Source organism: Lathamus discolor, chromosome 5 (assembly GCF_037157495.1).
Source record: "Lathamus discolor isolate bLatDis1 chromosome 5, bLatDis1.hap1, whole genome shotgun sequence".
In the NCBI taxonomy this organism is placed as follows: domain Eukaryota; kingdom Metazoa; phylum Chordata; class Aves; order Psittaciformes; family Psittacidae; genus Lathamus; species Lathamus discolor.
In genome coordinates, this window is record NC_088888.1 from 49,798,728 (window position 1) to 49,814,537 (window position 15,810).

The window sequence follows — 15,810 nt, forward strand, 5'->3', positions numbered from 1 at the left end:
GGTGTGGGGTCACTTCCATACTGTGTTTTGCAGGTGTGCAACCAGCAACGCTTCTTTTAGCAGGTGTGCCTACAAGCTCAACAGACATAAGGGAGCAGAAAGGAAGAATTAGATGCATTTTAAACTGGGGGAAATGTGGCACAATGGGGATTCAGTGTGGAGCCTGTAATCTTCCTGGATGGATTGTGTTTCACCCTTAGGTACTTGCAGTACAATATCTGTATGATTTATGTCTTTCACATGTCTGTTCCTTTCCAATGATGTTAAAGGCAGGCTGGTGTGACTAACTCACAGAAGTCTGTACCAAACACACCAATGCTTCTTCAGACACATTCCACTTGTCATGGCAGATCCAGAAAGCGTGCGTGTGGGCCTCCTTTTGTTACCTGATGTCCTGACTAGGACCCCTAATACAAGTTCATTTTTCCCCCACATTATGTGATATTTATGTACGATAGTAAATTAACAGGATATTCTAGAAATTTCTTAACTAGGGCAGATGTTATTTTTATTTTCAAAGCCTATATGTCACTTCCACTTAATGGAACAAAACAAACTATGGTGTTCAAAACTTGTACCCTCCAAACTAGGTACATGGTTAGGTGTATTTCTGAAGGAAGACCTTTGCCAATATCTTTACTCTCAGGTAATGTATCTGTTGCATAACCTTGGCGTTTTCTATGACTATTCATGCTCTGAAATACTTTAATTGTAGTTGCAGACTTTCAAACTAGAAATAACATATAGATCATGTACCAATGTTATACCTAAATACTTGTATCACACGTTTGTGTGACAGAGGAGGGTTATAGCTCAGTGTGAGAGAGGAAAAATAGTTGGAGATGTGGAAAACTCAAAATTCCTACTACTGCCAACCTCATTTAAATAATATGAAATCTTTCTCAGTATTTCCAAAAGATTTCTTAACTGACCTCTTTGTCCATAATCTTCTAATTATCGTTTGCAGTGTGGGGTCTCTAACTCCTTCCTAGTTAACATAACTTGTGATCAGGGCACAATATACATAGATTCTTGCAATCATAGATCCATTTTCATGATAAATTTATGCTTTGAAATAGTGGTTAATTTTGGGGCCAGAATATTTGTAATAGAAGTTTGCAACACTTTCAGTGTTGCTTCCTTTTGATCTGAACTTGCATTAAATTCAGAACTGATACTAGATTATGCAAACAGTCCTTTATATATATATAAGATGCATTTTTAAAGGTTTTTTGGGGGGAAAAAAGTAAATTAACCTGGGAACTTTCTTTTATATGCAAAAGAATTTTTCATGTTAGCTAGTCAAGCTCTGGAATTGATGAGGCAGAAAAAAATCCATTAATATAATACCAGTAAATTGTTCATAGTTTTGGGTTTTTTTTTTTAATATCCTGTAAGCTACTCATATTTTTCCTGAAAATCTTCTAATTATGTTAAACAAATGAAGCTGATCAGACGTGATACCTTGAGCAAGCCAAACAGCCAGCAAGGAGCAAATATTTCCATGTAAATTTGTAGTTCTACCCACAAGGTTTCAGACAAGAGGCAACTATAAATTACATGGAAGATGTAAGCAATAAGAGAGCTGACACATTCTTAGTCTTTATTACGCTTCATCAGACTTTGGTTAGCCACATTTAGGAGATTTAATGCAGACAAAAGCAAGGTCATATATCTAGAAGCAAACACTAAAGAGGCTATACTCAAGGCTACTTCTAGCTTTGAAAACAGTGATTCTGAAAATTATGTGGGAAATTAATAGAACTGCATAGCAGTAGGTCAAGAACAAAAGGATGTATATTTCTTGACTACTATGACAGAGCTGTTATGATCAGTACTGGAAAAACTGCATCCCATTTACAATATAAGTCAAGCCATGAAGGTAGAAACCAAATACTACTATAAAAGGTTAAAGCAATCCTCTTTTGAGCTTGAAAACAGGAAACCTAACTATCGCAATAAGATCTAATGGTGATGGAACTGATAGGTGAAACTCGGTGTGGGCACACACAGTTTTGGAAAAGGAACTGTAATTTGTAAGTGTGGTTTTGCTCCCTAAAACTGTAATGGGGTTCTTGGAGAGACTGAAACAGGCATCTGAGTGCAGGATACCTATGGTCTGACTTACAGCAGCCCTGGAAGAACTACTGCACAATGGGAACAAGCAGATCGGATAGTACAGATATGGCAGGCAAAAATGCAGTATCAGCTGTGTGCCTGGCGTGGTAAGGACCACAGCCAGAGTGTCCACCCAGTGTGTGAGGCTAGCCAGGTGAGGAATACATGGTGACTGCTTAATACGTGATGCAGGATACCCTGTAATGTGAAGCATAGGGAAATGATCAAATTGTTAGAAGGAAAACCGAATTGCACAGCTGTTGGATGCAAGCAGCTGTATTGCCTGGACATCGCAGGGCACTCTGCTCATCTCGCCTGAAGACCACTAAAGGAGCATGGGATGCTGGACAAGACTGAGGTGAGGATGTTCTCTGCAAAAGTAGGATCAGAAAGTGTTCTTAGAGTGGCTGACTGTTGGTAGAGGGTAAGCAGGTGCATTTTGAAGATGCCAGTAGTGTATTAGCGTCTGTGATGTTCCAGTCATTTGCAGTACACATAGTGTAACAGTTAGGAGAGGTGGGCTCTGGGAACAGCAGCAAACACTGTTAATCAGACAGCACAGCTTTTCCTATGGATATTAACCTAGGTCCAGCAAGAGCTCTGAAAAATATTCTCAACGTCTAGAGAATGCACAATATGAAAATATTGTGATCAAGGAAATACTTCAAATTACATTATCAGCAAGTGACCACACAGAAACATGCTCAATTTCTACTGATTTCAAATTAAATTGTTAGTTAAGCTTATGCTTTAGCACTTCCAGAAAAAGGAATGAATTTCCTGAATGTAGGACTACCAAAAATCTCTCAAAGTCAGATGAGAGTTAAGTCACGACTTTGTAAGGTCTAACCTGCAAATAAAGACTTAACCAAGATGAGCTGATTAGAATGTGAAGCAAGCAAAACTTAAAATAGAACAGCAGCATGGTTCCAACATTTTAAAACAAGGACAATTGACTGTTTAACAAGGGCTGTGAAAATTGTCCAATGCCCGTAGGTCTTTCAAACAAGCATGTCTTTCTTCAACAATAATGCTAACAGATGGGTGCCGTTTCTTGCCTGGAATATGCTGAATGGTATAATGATGTTCATATGCTGTCAAGTCTTAAAACTGATTAGTCCTTTTTTTCCTCCCTTTAAATAAGAAATGTTGGCTCATCTATACAGTGGAGTTAAAAAACAGTCATTCCAAGCACCATATTTTTGAACAATTGCAGCTTTTATCTCTGACATGATTCAGTCTTGCAAAGTCGAAGTTTTAAACCTGTTCAGCTGTCTCCCTCTGTCCATTCAAAATACCAGTGTTCTCCATAAAAGGAAGACACAGCAACAAGTCAATTTTTCTGCTTTAGTTTTGCATGTAGGTTTCAAGCTTCATCAGCCCAGGGTCATGTATCAGTAAGTGTAGGAAGTCATTTTCATGTTTAGTGTCACCTAGAAACCAGAAAGACTTTTTGGTAATTTGTACTGGCGATAGCACTAAGCTGGTCACCTTGATTTCTCACCACCTTTTCCCTTCCTGGTACCAAAAAAAAAAATAGAACAAAAAGTACAGACTTCTGTTTTCTAAAACCTCCAGAATCAGTTTAGCCGAGATAGGTTTTAAGACGAGAGCTTGCTCCTTAGCAGCACATAGCTATGAAAAGCCTCACTTGTGGAGAGAAGACACACATTCCAACTCTTGTCTTTTGCATCCATTTTGCTGGTGGACCAATATCCTGCACGCCAGCGATGGTTTTCAATCACACTCTTCCTGCTTTCAGTGCACTTGGCTTGCCACTTCCCTTTGCAATACTGTAAGGTCTCTGCAGGCTTAAAAACTCGGAGAGGGAACAGTCCTTATCACTTGCAAGATAGCCTCACTCTGCTTTACTTGTTACATTGACAAAGTTATGGAGTTGTTCATCTGAGTAGAAAGCCAGCACTGCTCCTCATCTCTGAAAGCAGCTTTAGCAAATGCTCTCTGCTAGGATACAAAATTGCTGCAGTGACTCCCATAGTGCCAGAAACCATTCTCATTTCACAGTAACTCATCCAGCTACTGGCTTTAGCAGCAGTAGCCTGTGCTGTAAACATGCATCATCAGCTCTGCCTTCCAAAAGTTGGCATTAAGAAACAATATCTTTCAGCTGTCCAAAGTAAGTCAGCATGCTGACAGCAGCATGGCCCAGCATCAGGGTAGAAAATTGCTTTGGGTTTCTAAGCTCTCAATGATCATGTCACTGCAAGCTGGGAGTTGAGAAAAATGTTCAGCATGTCCCCCAGCTGAGAACAGCACGAAACTCTAAAAAATACCTGGACTCTTTCAGTGTGACAAAGAGAATAAAAGATTTAAGCATTTTTGACTGTTTTGGATTAGGAAAGTTAGCACTTCAATACCTCATTTGTGTATTTTAATTTTGGCCTTGATTTTTATTTCTGTTCATATTTCAAGCCCTCCAACAATTTCATAGGTATTAAATACAAAGGAGGAGGAGCTGCTATCCCAGTCTTGCAGAGAGGGAAACTGATACATGGAAAAGCTAAAATGGCTTGAAAACCATCACACAGTAAGTGTTGGCTGTGGGGCAGGAGAGGACTAATCACGAAGGTCACAGTTCCCTTCAGCAGTATGTCACCATAGTGCAGGATACTCTGAGCTGTTGGACGTATAAGGCTATACACATACATAGTTTGGCTTGGATTAAAAAAAGTGGTATTTTAAGGTAAAAAATTGTATGTGAACCAGCTGCAGAGTCCGGAGATGACCAACAAGACAACCAGAGGTTTTGGTCTGTTCTTGCAAACCTCTTGTCTGAGCTGAGATGGGGTCCCCTCTGCTGGTGTTCAGGTTTCTCAACCATGCCCTTCACTATCTGCGCCCTCTTCCAGGCTTCTGGTCTTTTAAGCTCTGAATAGCCATTTCACACTTAGCCGGCTGCTCCTCCTGAATGACCTCTGACTGCAAGCTCTCCAACATAAAACTTCTTTCACCAAAACTTCTCCCACTTCTTTTTCCAAATGTTGGAAAGTGTTTTTATGTGTTTCTAGATTTACTTAATTACTCTCTATGCAAAACAGAATATTTCTGTACATGTTTCTCACCCTCTCTGTGAGAATCGTGTGTCTTAGACTACCCCTTGTTCCTTGTCATGTAAGCCCCATTACAGCTGCAGAAAGATCACACGGATTCAGCTTGTGCAACATAAATTAGAGACTGTTTACTCTTCTCCCACTGTTCTTAAAGAGTGTGGTCTGTTTCTCTCCTGATAAAAACTCATGGTGTGAACTTTTCCTTGGCATACAAGGGATTTTTCATAGCTCGCAGATTGATGGAAATAAATGTTTATTATTTACCCAGATCCATAAGAACGTAATATAAATTCTAGTAAACTTCATAGAGCTTTCACTGTTAATCAGAGATCTTAACACACCCACCCCCCACCCACCCCCATATTTTTTAGCTGTGGAAAAACATGGCTACCAGTCCATTCTACTGCTCAGTGCTATTTTCTCTTTTCCTCCTACACCCTGTCTCCCTGAGCCTCACATTTTTAAGCTGTAGCCAAAAAGCAGCCTGACAATAGGGCTGCAGTTATCAGGCAGAAAGAGATAGTCAGCAATTGTTCAGGGATAGCCAGCAAAATTAATGCCAGGCAGTGCAGTTGGTTGCACTAAAGATTATGTGCGTTGCCAAACAGCAAAGGAAAACAATAAAAACTCTTTAAGGGTTGTTTTCTGTTCTACTGAATTGGGAATTTGGCCATGCTGGAAATTAGTAGAGAAGCCTTGCACCTGCGCTGGGGGAATGGCAGGAGCTTTCTACCCACTTTGTTTGGCAGGATCTTGTTGGAAATAGGAGTGCCTACCTCCCAGCACTGAGCTACTAGGATTCTCAACATGCAATAATGAAAGCATATGGCAAAGGGCTCCAAATTAATTATAGCTACAAGTTTAGCCTCTGCCTGAAGCTGGCATTACAAACTTCCTGTAAGGATTACGAGTAAAGATACTTCTAGGGAACAATAGGGGTAGTGATAGGAAATCTGAATTCTGCTCCTTTCTCTCCATCTCTTGCTCACTAAGGGACTTTATTGCAGCTGCTAAGTGCCCATAGCAATGTCACCAGCAGCAATGACACCTGCTCTGCTAAGCTTCTGGAACCAGCAGTGGGCTGGTCTGTATGCTCCTCCTCTACTAAGGAAGCAGAGGTTTGTCAGCAAACTGATCCCATGGCTTTTAAAGCAGGAATGTGAGAATGAACTTAAAAAAACCCTCTAAACCATCTACTGTATTCATCTATTGATGGGTAGTCCACAATACCTTTGGTGTACCTTATACCGCTAGTTAAACACTAATTTACTTCCATTTGTGTCCTTTCTGTATTTGCAACATTCTTAATTTCTCATCACAAATATTTCATCATGATCTTTGGGGACAACTGTAAATCTCGTTTGCCAAAAACACAGGTGTCAGAACTACCCAGCCTGGCAGCCCTTGTCAAAACAGTCCCAGGTCTCTGTAAACACATTCCAGTCCAACACAGAGAGGTGCGGCAAGACTGTCGCCTTTTACGCAATTAGTAAACACAACTGATTTGTGCGGCAAAGAGAAAAGACTCTTAGCTCCATTGTGCCAGCTAATAAATTTCTCATAAACAGGTCCCTTGGGAGGGACCAGTTCTAATCTATGTACACCAATATCTGTAACAGAAACCTTTGCGTAATCAACACAAGCTGGATCTAAGCATGCTTCTCAAAACCTTTTATTCTTCAACATACTTCAAAGAGTATGCTTACAGAGTAAAAAATACTCATGTTTTCCAAGATTGTATCAATACCATTCATAAAAATAAGCTGATTAACGCAGAGGATCCAACCCACAACCCTCCTTTAACGCAGAATGGCTGTGCGACATGTTGCAGCTGGCCTTAGGTCTGATAGTATATGCTTTACTTTTTTTCCATTCTCCTGGAAGTGGTACATTATCATAGTGATAGCTGTTTTACCCTGCTGCTTTTGCCTTGCTATTTCTTCAAGTCTGTTGAGGTTAATACCAGTTTTCCTTTCCTAGCTAACCTCCAAGGAAACCTCAGCAATATCTTGACATTTTAGTGCTTCTCAGATCCAGCATGCATCCTGGCCAACCAAGCAATCAAGGCATTTAGAAGCCATTGCCACATTGCCATCTTCCTTCTCAGTACCAGGGGAAGGGAAGGGGAAGGGGAAGGAGAAAGAGATCCATGGCTTATGACAGGGCTTGAGTATGCAAAGCAACATGGTCAACAGTTGAGATCCTCAGTGATTGCATTGAGCACTGGACACTCCTGCAAGGACTGCAGCATTTGGAAGAGAAGCTCCACCTTTCCCCAGGAAAGGGGGCTCAGCCCTGCATTTGATGGAAGAGGCAGTCAGGGTAGAAAATTGGAACTGAAGTTTTTGTTCTGAATGCCTGAAGCACTCTCTAACACTTGATTTTCTGATGTTTCTGTGGCATTCAGCAATGCAGAATCTCCTATACTGGGTGTCGTCTTAATAACTATGATTGTTTTGAAGGCCATCCTGTAAAAGCAAAACCATCCCACCCTATCATCTGTAGTTTGTGCAGTGATCAGGTAACATTACCACTGGCTCCCTTAAAATTTAGTTTTAAGTGCCAGACAGATACAAAACATGCGTCTTTATGTCTCCTGACTGATCCAAAGACAAATATTCCAGTAAATGGCAATAATCAAAATCCATTAAGTGGATGGACCAGTTGTGGCTTGTTTTCCCTAGCTTTTTACTGTTATGTTTTTCATTAGTAAGAAGGCAGATCTGTTTCTTGTAACTTCGTTAGCATTTATCAGAAAGCTATCTGCTATAGTGAGGCCATAAGAGTTCCTGGGAAATACATATAAAGACCAGAACAAGCAACCTCACTAAGACTAGGTTTGTAAATTTGCTTATCTTCTAACTTCTAGTCACCATGACACAGGGCAGATGGCTAGATTTCTCTCAGTCTGATTTGATTACTACTTGTTTTTGTCTCTTCTGCAAGAGAGCACATGAGACTCCACACGGATTTAGCTGGGAAGGACCTCATCCTAACAGTCTCACCAAGGTAATCTTGTTACTCCACAATCTAGTGCCCTTTCTGGTGCTCCTAATTGTAAAGAAACATCAAAAGCCAGTGTACACAGCTGAAATTTAGTTGAACTAAGCACCTGACCTAGGTAGTTTGAATTTTATCTATTCAAAATAGAAATCTCATAGCAACAAGCACAGTAGAAATACCAACATGGACAAGTAGCTTCAGTTAGGGATGGAAAACTCTTAGCAGTTCAGATCCAGGACTGGGATTTCGGATTTAATCCTCAGGTTTGCAAACCATGTCACTAGGATAACCAGCAAACCAAAGTATTTCTTCTTGTTTTCTATTTCTTCCCCTACTACTCTGTGCTTAGTATTTAGAAAGCTCCCCAAACCTCTCTCAGCTTTTATGTGCCTAGTGCAATACATGAAGAGACTCAGTTCCTGCCTTGGGTGGTTTTCATTCAGCTGGAGCAGAGCTGAAGGAAACAGGAGCTTTTTGGCTGCCAAGACACATTGCAGCTTCTTATAACAAACACCAGGAACTGCAGGGGAAATCCTTTGATTCATTCTCTAAACCACAAAAGCTGCTTGGCAGAAATCTGTCACACTACTGTTGACTGGGGAGGCCATGACAGCGCCTGAGAGCCTGGCTCCAGGCCTGTGAACACCTCAGACAAGGAGATGTTCCTACCTTTCCGAAGTCCTCTCTTTCTCAGAGGCAGAGGTTGTGTCCAGGCCCTTTGTACATTAAAGAAACCAAGGACGTTTGAGTCTTCCCATGTGATGGGAAGCCCACCCAGACAATGAAAACCTCTTCGTAATCAGAGTTGGAAGTTATAAAGCACAAAATGGATGGACTAAATGTATACACTAAATCTGTTGCAGCTTTTTGACATTTTGAAGTTGCTGCCATCAGTGCAGGAGGAAGTAGAGAGCCAGACACTTATCAGTCACACAGTTTCAAAGAGAGAAGATGACTGAGACTTTGGTCACACTGACTTAAGCTGAAACCCACTGTTCACTCCCTTTCTCAGCTACTCCATTTCTTTGTCATTTGTCCAGGTTGTAAGAGCTTCAGAGCACAGTTCAGACCCATCTCATCTCCTCCATATCTTTTTAATACTAGAAAAAGGACAAAAATGGCAGAGTAGCAGATTCAACATGAACCTTCTGGTGTGCAATGAGCACACCTACAGAGCCAAAACCTTGCAGTGGGTGAAATCCACATGCTATTTTGGTATCTGAAAATGTAAATTAAATGGCTATCTATCTCCCAGATGAATACATTACAATATAGAGTAATGTTAGAAGGCTAAACTAGACAGGCTGCTCCAAAGGAGCATAAGTGTGATACATAACTTCATAAACCTGGAGCAGCCTTGGCTCTGTAACCAACCACAAATGAGCACACACACTGTTTGGACTCACTTTCATCTGTGCATTTGTATTCATTTCCAAATGAGACCTCTTTCATTAGGCTAGCTCATGATTTTGCATCTGATATCAAGGACTGCTTATAATCTTGTCTGATTTCCATTCATCAAAATTAGTGTCTCTAGCTAAATAGTTTTAGCTGGTTTAACTAGCTCAGTAGTTTTATCTATGAGGCATATGACATTGCCAGGCATTTTCCTCTACAGGAAACATCTTATTAACACAGCCAAGGGAAACCCTCAGACACATTCATCCTGCCGTTCATCCAGAAGTTCATCCATCCCAAGCGGGTCAGCAGAAACTGGAGACTGAAGACACATTTATATTCAGAGAGGAGAGTCACCTTTTGGCAGGTGAGGGGAAAGAGAAGTGTACGACACTTGCTGGTTTGGCCCTAGTACTGAGCTGGTGCCTCCGGTCACACTACCATATGCAGAACAAGGGCAGCCTTGGATCTCAGGGGAAGTAAAGGACAGATGTGTTTCTCAACCGTTGTGTTTCAGTATTTCAAAAGCAGAAGGCCAAGCAGCCAAGACGTGCTTGGTGTCGTTTTCCTACATATGTTTCTGTGTTGGTTTTTCTCTTTCCCTCTGTTCTGAGGTTTTGTGTTTGTGAAACCTTTTTGTTGGCTAACCCTTGCCAGCAGCTCAGCCTCATCCAGCCACACGTGGAGCACCCCCCAGTGGTTTTGAGGGAGAATCAGAAGGGTAAAAGAGAGAAAACTTTTGAGCCGAGATAAAGACAGTTCAACAGAGAAATCAAAGCTGTGCATGAAAGCAAAGCAAAATAAGGAATTCACACACTATTTCACATCTCTTGTGAGACCTCACCTGGAGTATTGTGTGCAGTTCTGGTGTCCTCAACATAAAAAGGACATGGAACTGCTGGAACAAGTCCAGAGGAGGGCCACGAGGATGATCAGGGGACTGGAGCACCTCCTGTATGAAGACAGGCTGAGGAAGTTGGGGCTGTTCAGCCTGGAGAAGAGAAGGCTGCATGGAGACCTCATAGCAGCCTTCCAGTATCTGAAGGGGGCCTATAGGGATGCTGGGGAGGGACTCTTTGTCAGGGACTGACAGGACAAGGGGTAATGGGTTAAAACTTAAACAGGGGAAGTTTAAATTGGATATAAGGAGGAAATTCTTTCCTGTTAGGGTGGTGAGGCACTGGAATGGGTTGCCCAGGGAAGTTGTGAATGCTCCATCCCTGGTGGTGTTCAAGGCCAGGTTGGATGAAGCCTTGTGTGGGATGGTTTAGTGTGAGGTGTCCCTGTCCATGGCAAGGGGGTTGGAACTAGATGATCTTGAGGTCCTTTTCAGCCCTAACTATTCTATGATTTTATGATTCTATGATCTGCAGGCAGTTGTGCAGCCATCCCCAGGAAAGCAGGGCTCCATCACACTTCGCAGCTACCTGGGGAGACAAATTCCACAGTCTCCCCTTTCTCCTCCTTTCCCTGAACATTTATTGCTGAGCACAATGTCATATGGTATGGGATATCTTCCTAACCTGGTGAAACAGCTCTAGTATCTGCTCAGAAAGTTCAAGCCAGCTCTGCTCTGTATCCTCCAAGTAAAATAAAATACAGCCTCCCCTTGGCAGGTATTCTGATTGCATGAGTGTGCCTTGGTTTGAAATAGCCTTAGAGGGGCTATTTTTCTCTCTGTTATTCTCAGAGAGAGAAATCTGTGACAAATATTCTCACATCAACAGGATTTTGGAAAGGGAAGTAAGATTAAATGCCGCTTTTACCAGCCACCATCTCAGCCCTAAATCACACATGCTAATCACCAAGACAGTGGTTGAAGAACACATGGAAAGGCTCCCAGAAAGGAACCCATACTGAAACTCTTTTTATCTGTCTGCCTACAAAGCTCCCCACCAGGTTCTGTATTTTGAATGTGGTCACTGACTTCCTTTTTCCAGATAGCAGAGATGTAGCCTGAGATTTTTAATAATACCATATGCAGTGGGTTCTCACTCTTTTCTCATTTCTGAAATTGTATTTCTCAATTTCCTAAGAAACAGCAGGAGGAAAGCAAAATCCAGTAAGGATCTTAAATGTAGGAACCCACCCCTGGGTGAGCTCCAAACTGATTTGTTCCCAAAGCTGCTATTTAAAGAATAAGGACAGTTAGGTGTTTCACAGGATCTCAGAGGAATCAGTGTTCAAGGCAGAGAGCCCTTGTTAAACCACCAAGACAAATCACCAAACAGGAATGTGCAAGGGGAAGTCTCTTGCCTTTCTGGGATGTCAGCAGGTATAAGGAAAGATGTAGTAAGTGTAAAGAAAGGAAGCCCCTACACTCAGTATCTTGAGCCCTGAAATAACACCTTCTGAAAACAGGTATCCAGAGAGCCATAGAAGGGTTCATAGAATTCAAAGCAAGAAGGGTTTAATCTTCTCTTTAAGCAGGATTACTAGGTAGTAATGGTATCACCAGTATATTTGAAAGGTTGGATCATTCACCCAGGAAGTGAGTCACAAAATTTAACCTCTTCCTCTGCCCAAAGAGGGATCCAAATCTATACCAATTTGAATACTCAGCACACCAGGAACTTTTGAGGCAAGACAGAAATTCAAGGAGGAAGATTTTCCACCTCTCTGGAAGAATGCAAAAGGAAGCAACTGAATATTTTTTTGTTAGCAATGAGAAGTCGTCTATTCTTGTCTCTCAGTACTGGTCATGTATTTTATTCATAAATTACATTTAATGTAAATGCTACCTACAAGGGAAAGACTGGTGACTCCTTTGGATGCCCTGTAGGTGAACCTAACAGCCAACACAAAATTTGTGGGTACTTCTCAGTGTGTATGAGACATTCTCAGAACAGACAAATTGATAAAGCCCTTAGGGAGATTTAGGAAAAAAGCCCAACAATTGATTTCTGGATAGCAGTCAGGCTGAGACATAATTGAAGTGTGTCCCCTGCCAAGACTCAGTCAGGTGTTGCCAAATCGAAACCTATCTATATTTTTCACCATTTAAGCACCCCAGTTCCACACACTCCACACCTCCAGCATTAAAGAAATACTTTCATAAAAGTATTTTAACAAAGAAATAGGAACCACGGATGACAGAGACATTCCACAGCAAAAGTTGTCTCACGGAAGAGTAGAATTCATAGCAACCATGTAAGAAAAAAAACATACTATTACAGTTTGAGAGTTTTGAAGGACTTCAACAACCAGACATAAACTCAGGAATAATCCAGTGATGGTAGCAAACCTTTGCTTCAGCTGTTACCAGTGAAGATGATGTAGAACATGATGAGAAGGAGGACATACCCAAAATGGCTCAGGGGGATGGATATGCTAAACTGTGAAATTGTTATCTATGATTTGGAAACAGAGCATGTAATCACAGAGAGAAAAAACAGGCTAGAAATGAGAACAGAGTTTCTCATTATTGGAGATTTAAAGCTCTGGAAAGGCCTTTCAACAGATACAAAAGGCCCAAACTTGATCATTTTTAAGAGCTTCATAAAATAGTGAAGGGAGTTATATTAAAGACTGGATCAAAATGACTGTAGGTATTTTTAGCTCTTATAGGTTCACGTTTATAAACCACATAACAGAGACTCAACAAAGTTCTTGAGAGGCTAATCAAAACCAACCTTCTATGGGATAAAAAATACTGTTAGAATACAATAAAATTTCTGCCAGATCAAATAATAGTGCAAACAAAGACAAATTTTTCTTCCAGTTCTTCAGATTTTATATTACATAGGGGTAGTTCTGATTCTTTGGCTGTGTGCTATAATTACTATGTTTCATGCAAATTCTGGACCATCTCCTTATTTCCTGCATGGTCATATGCAGGCACAAGTCCTCAAAATGAGTGGGAACATTTTGTTACCATTATACTAAAAAATGGATGCTGACAGCAATCCTCTATGTCCTGCTGCTCTTACAATGAAGAAACCATAATACCAGACCATGAGGCTGTTAAGTGACGTTCACAGTAATGCTTCACATGCAGCAAGAAGAAGGATGCATCTTCCATAATGAGTGCTTCCTCCTTCTGCTAGAGCAATGCCATAAAAGTGAATTTGAAGCCTGGAAACAGTGTTCACCTTGCACTAGCACGTAGACGTAATGCAGTCCTCTTAGTTTCTGTGCTTTCGCCTCAGAAAAGGCGAATTATGGTGCTTGCATCTTTTTTCTTCATGGAGCTGCTAGAAAATGGGGGCTCTGCTTCTGGAAGGTCAAGTGCCCTGGAAAATAAAGCTGGTACTGCCCAGGCTCCCTGGAACATGTTCAGATCATTGTAGACAACCTCATCTTAGTTTGAATCAACAGCTCAAGATTCACAGATTTTCAGAAGTTATGAACACCATAGGCAGAATGAGGATGTGGTCCTGGCAGCATCCAGCAGAGATAATACCAGTAATTCGTATTTTGCTTTGAGTTTACTTCTTTATAAAATTTATTGCAATAAAAGCAATACCTTTTTTTTTTCTTCCAGAGAAACCCAAATAATCAAGAGGTCTGTCAAGACTTCTCTACTGGTTTTCTCTTTGAAGACAATATAGCAAGCTTTTATCTTCATACACAGAATATTCTTCTATGAAACTTCAGCCCACGGGAGACACTCACAGTCTCTGAAAAACAACCAAATGGCCAGGAGGCCAGCTTTAATCATTTGCAGCTAACACATTGTGCATCATAGAGAGGCTGGGGAGAACAATTCTATGTAGGAAGTCAAAAGTACTGTATTCCCTACAATTACCAACCTTCAAAGGAAAGACAGGCTTTAGTGGTATAAAAAATAGTGGTGCTGTAGTTACACCATATTTGCTGCATCCTGTGTGAATTATTTTCATTCAAGTATGAACTGTGTTGGAGGCTTTCTAATTTACATTATGCCTCTGAATGCTTTTCTATAGCTGCTTTTGAGAAGAACTTGGGGGTTTAAACAAATTGAATATTGTTCTCTTTCATGTAGATCATCCGGATCCAGTCAATGGCTCAGTTTTTTATAGTCCTTTTAAAATTTCATTTTATTTTTAGAGTGCAGAACTTTTTTTTTTAGTTTGTTGGATCCTTTTTTTTTTTTTTGCAGAGGCACATTGTTCGAGAAATCACAAGTGGCTTCATATAAACACTCAGGAAGGATTAGAGACTGGAAAAGCTGTAGAGGCCATAGGAAAATCTGAGGCTGGAGCACAGCACTGTAGTATGATGCAATGTATTACAGCAGATACCAGATTAAGTGGAATTGCTGGTTGCTGTTCAACATATTTCAAGCCTTCGCCACGCTTGTTACATTGGGAAGGGATGGGGGCAGCCAGGAGCTGCTTTTGCTGCACAACACAGCAGTGACACCATGAACCAAAGGAAAGAATTTGCTATGCTCAGCTGTGACAGAGCAATGCTGCTGCTTCCTGGACACAGGGCAACCATCTGCTGCCTCTCACAACATGCAAGGGCTCCAGCTTCAGATTTTAAATTCCCAAACTCTCTGACTCTAAGGACAGGGAAATACAGCCTGAAGCCTGACCCAGCTGAGGGTTTTCTCCTCTCTCACAGACAGTCCCAGAGTAAGGACCACATAGTGAGTCTCTGGGGAAGACAAACTTGGTTTTCCTCTTTCTTTTGCAACTTTCTGATGGCCAGTACCCTGTCACTCCCCATCTGCAGCATATGGTGCTCACATCCATTTTCACTTGCTCCTGGAGGCTATGTTGTTCCTTGCTATAGAAACAGTTGTCTGTGACAAGAACAGCAGATACACTGCCAGAGATGTCTGGATACCTAGCCTCTAGATCTTATAGCATGGTCTCTGTTATCAGGAGTAGTAGATAGCTTGTAAAAGAAAAAACAAACTCCAAAAAACCCAAAGAAATAGGAAAAATCCCAAAGAAAATAAAACATATGGTGCTACACCCATGTAAACTAGCCCAAGCAGTGCCATGCTGTCACACAGAGCTACCTCATGTGTCTCTGCACCTGAGGCAATCCATACCTTAGATAATCTTCCCAAGAACAATAATGAGTTATTGAGAGTAATACATACACTAATCCCTAGAGCAGACCAACCCAGGAGTGTCACAACCCATTTTACAGAGGAGGAATGAGAACTTCAAAGCCCTTTTGGAATGGCAGTGCCCAGTTTTGAGGCTCCCTCCTGCAGTCCTCCGCCCTTGAAAAGGGACACAGGCTTGCAGGTTGCTTGGGGTAGGGATGGGTGCCACAGCATGTG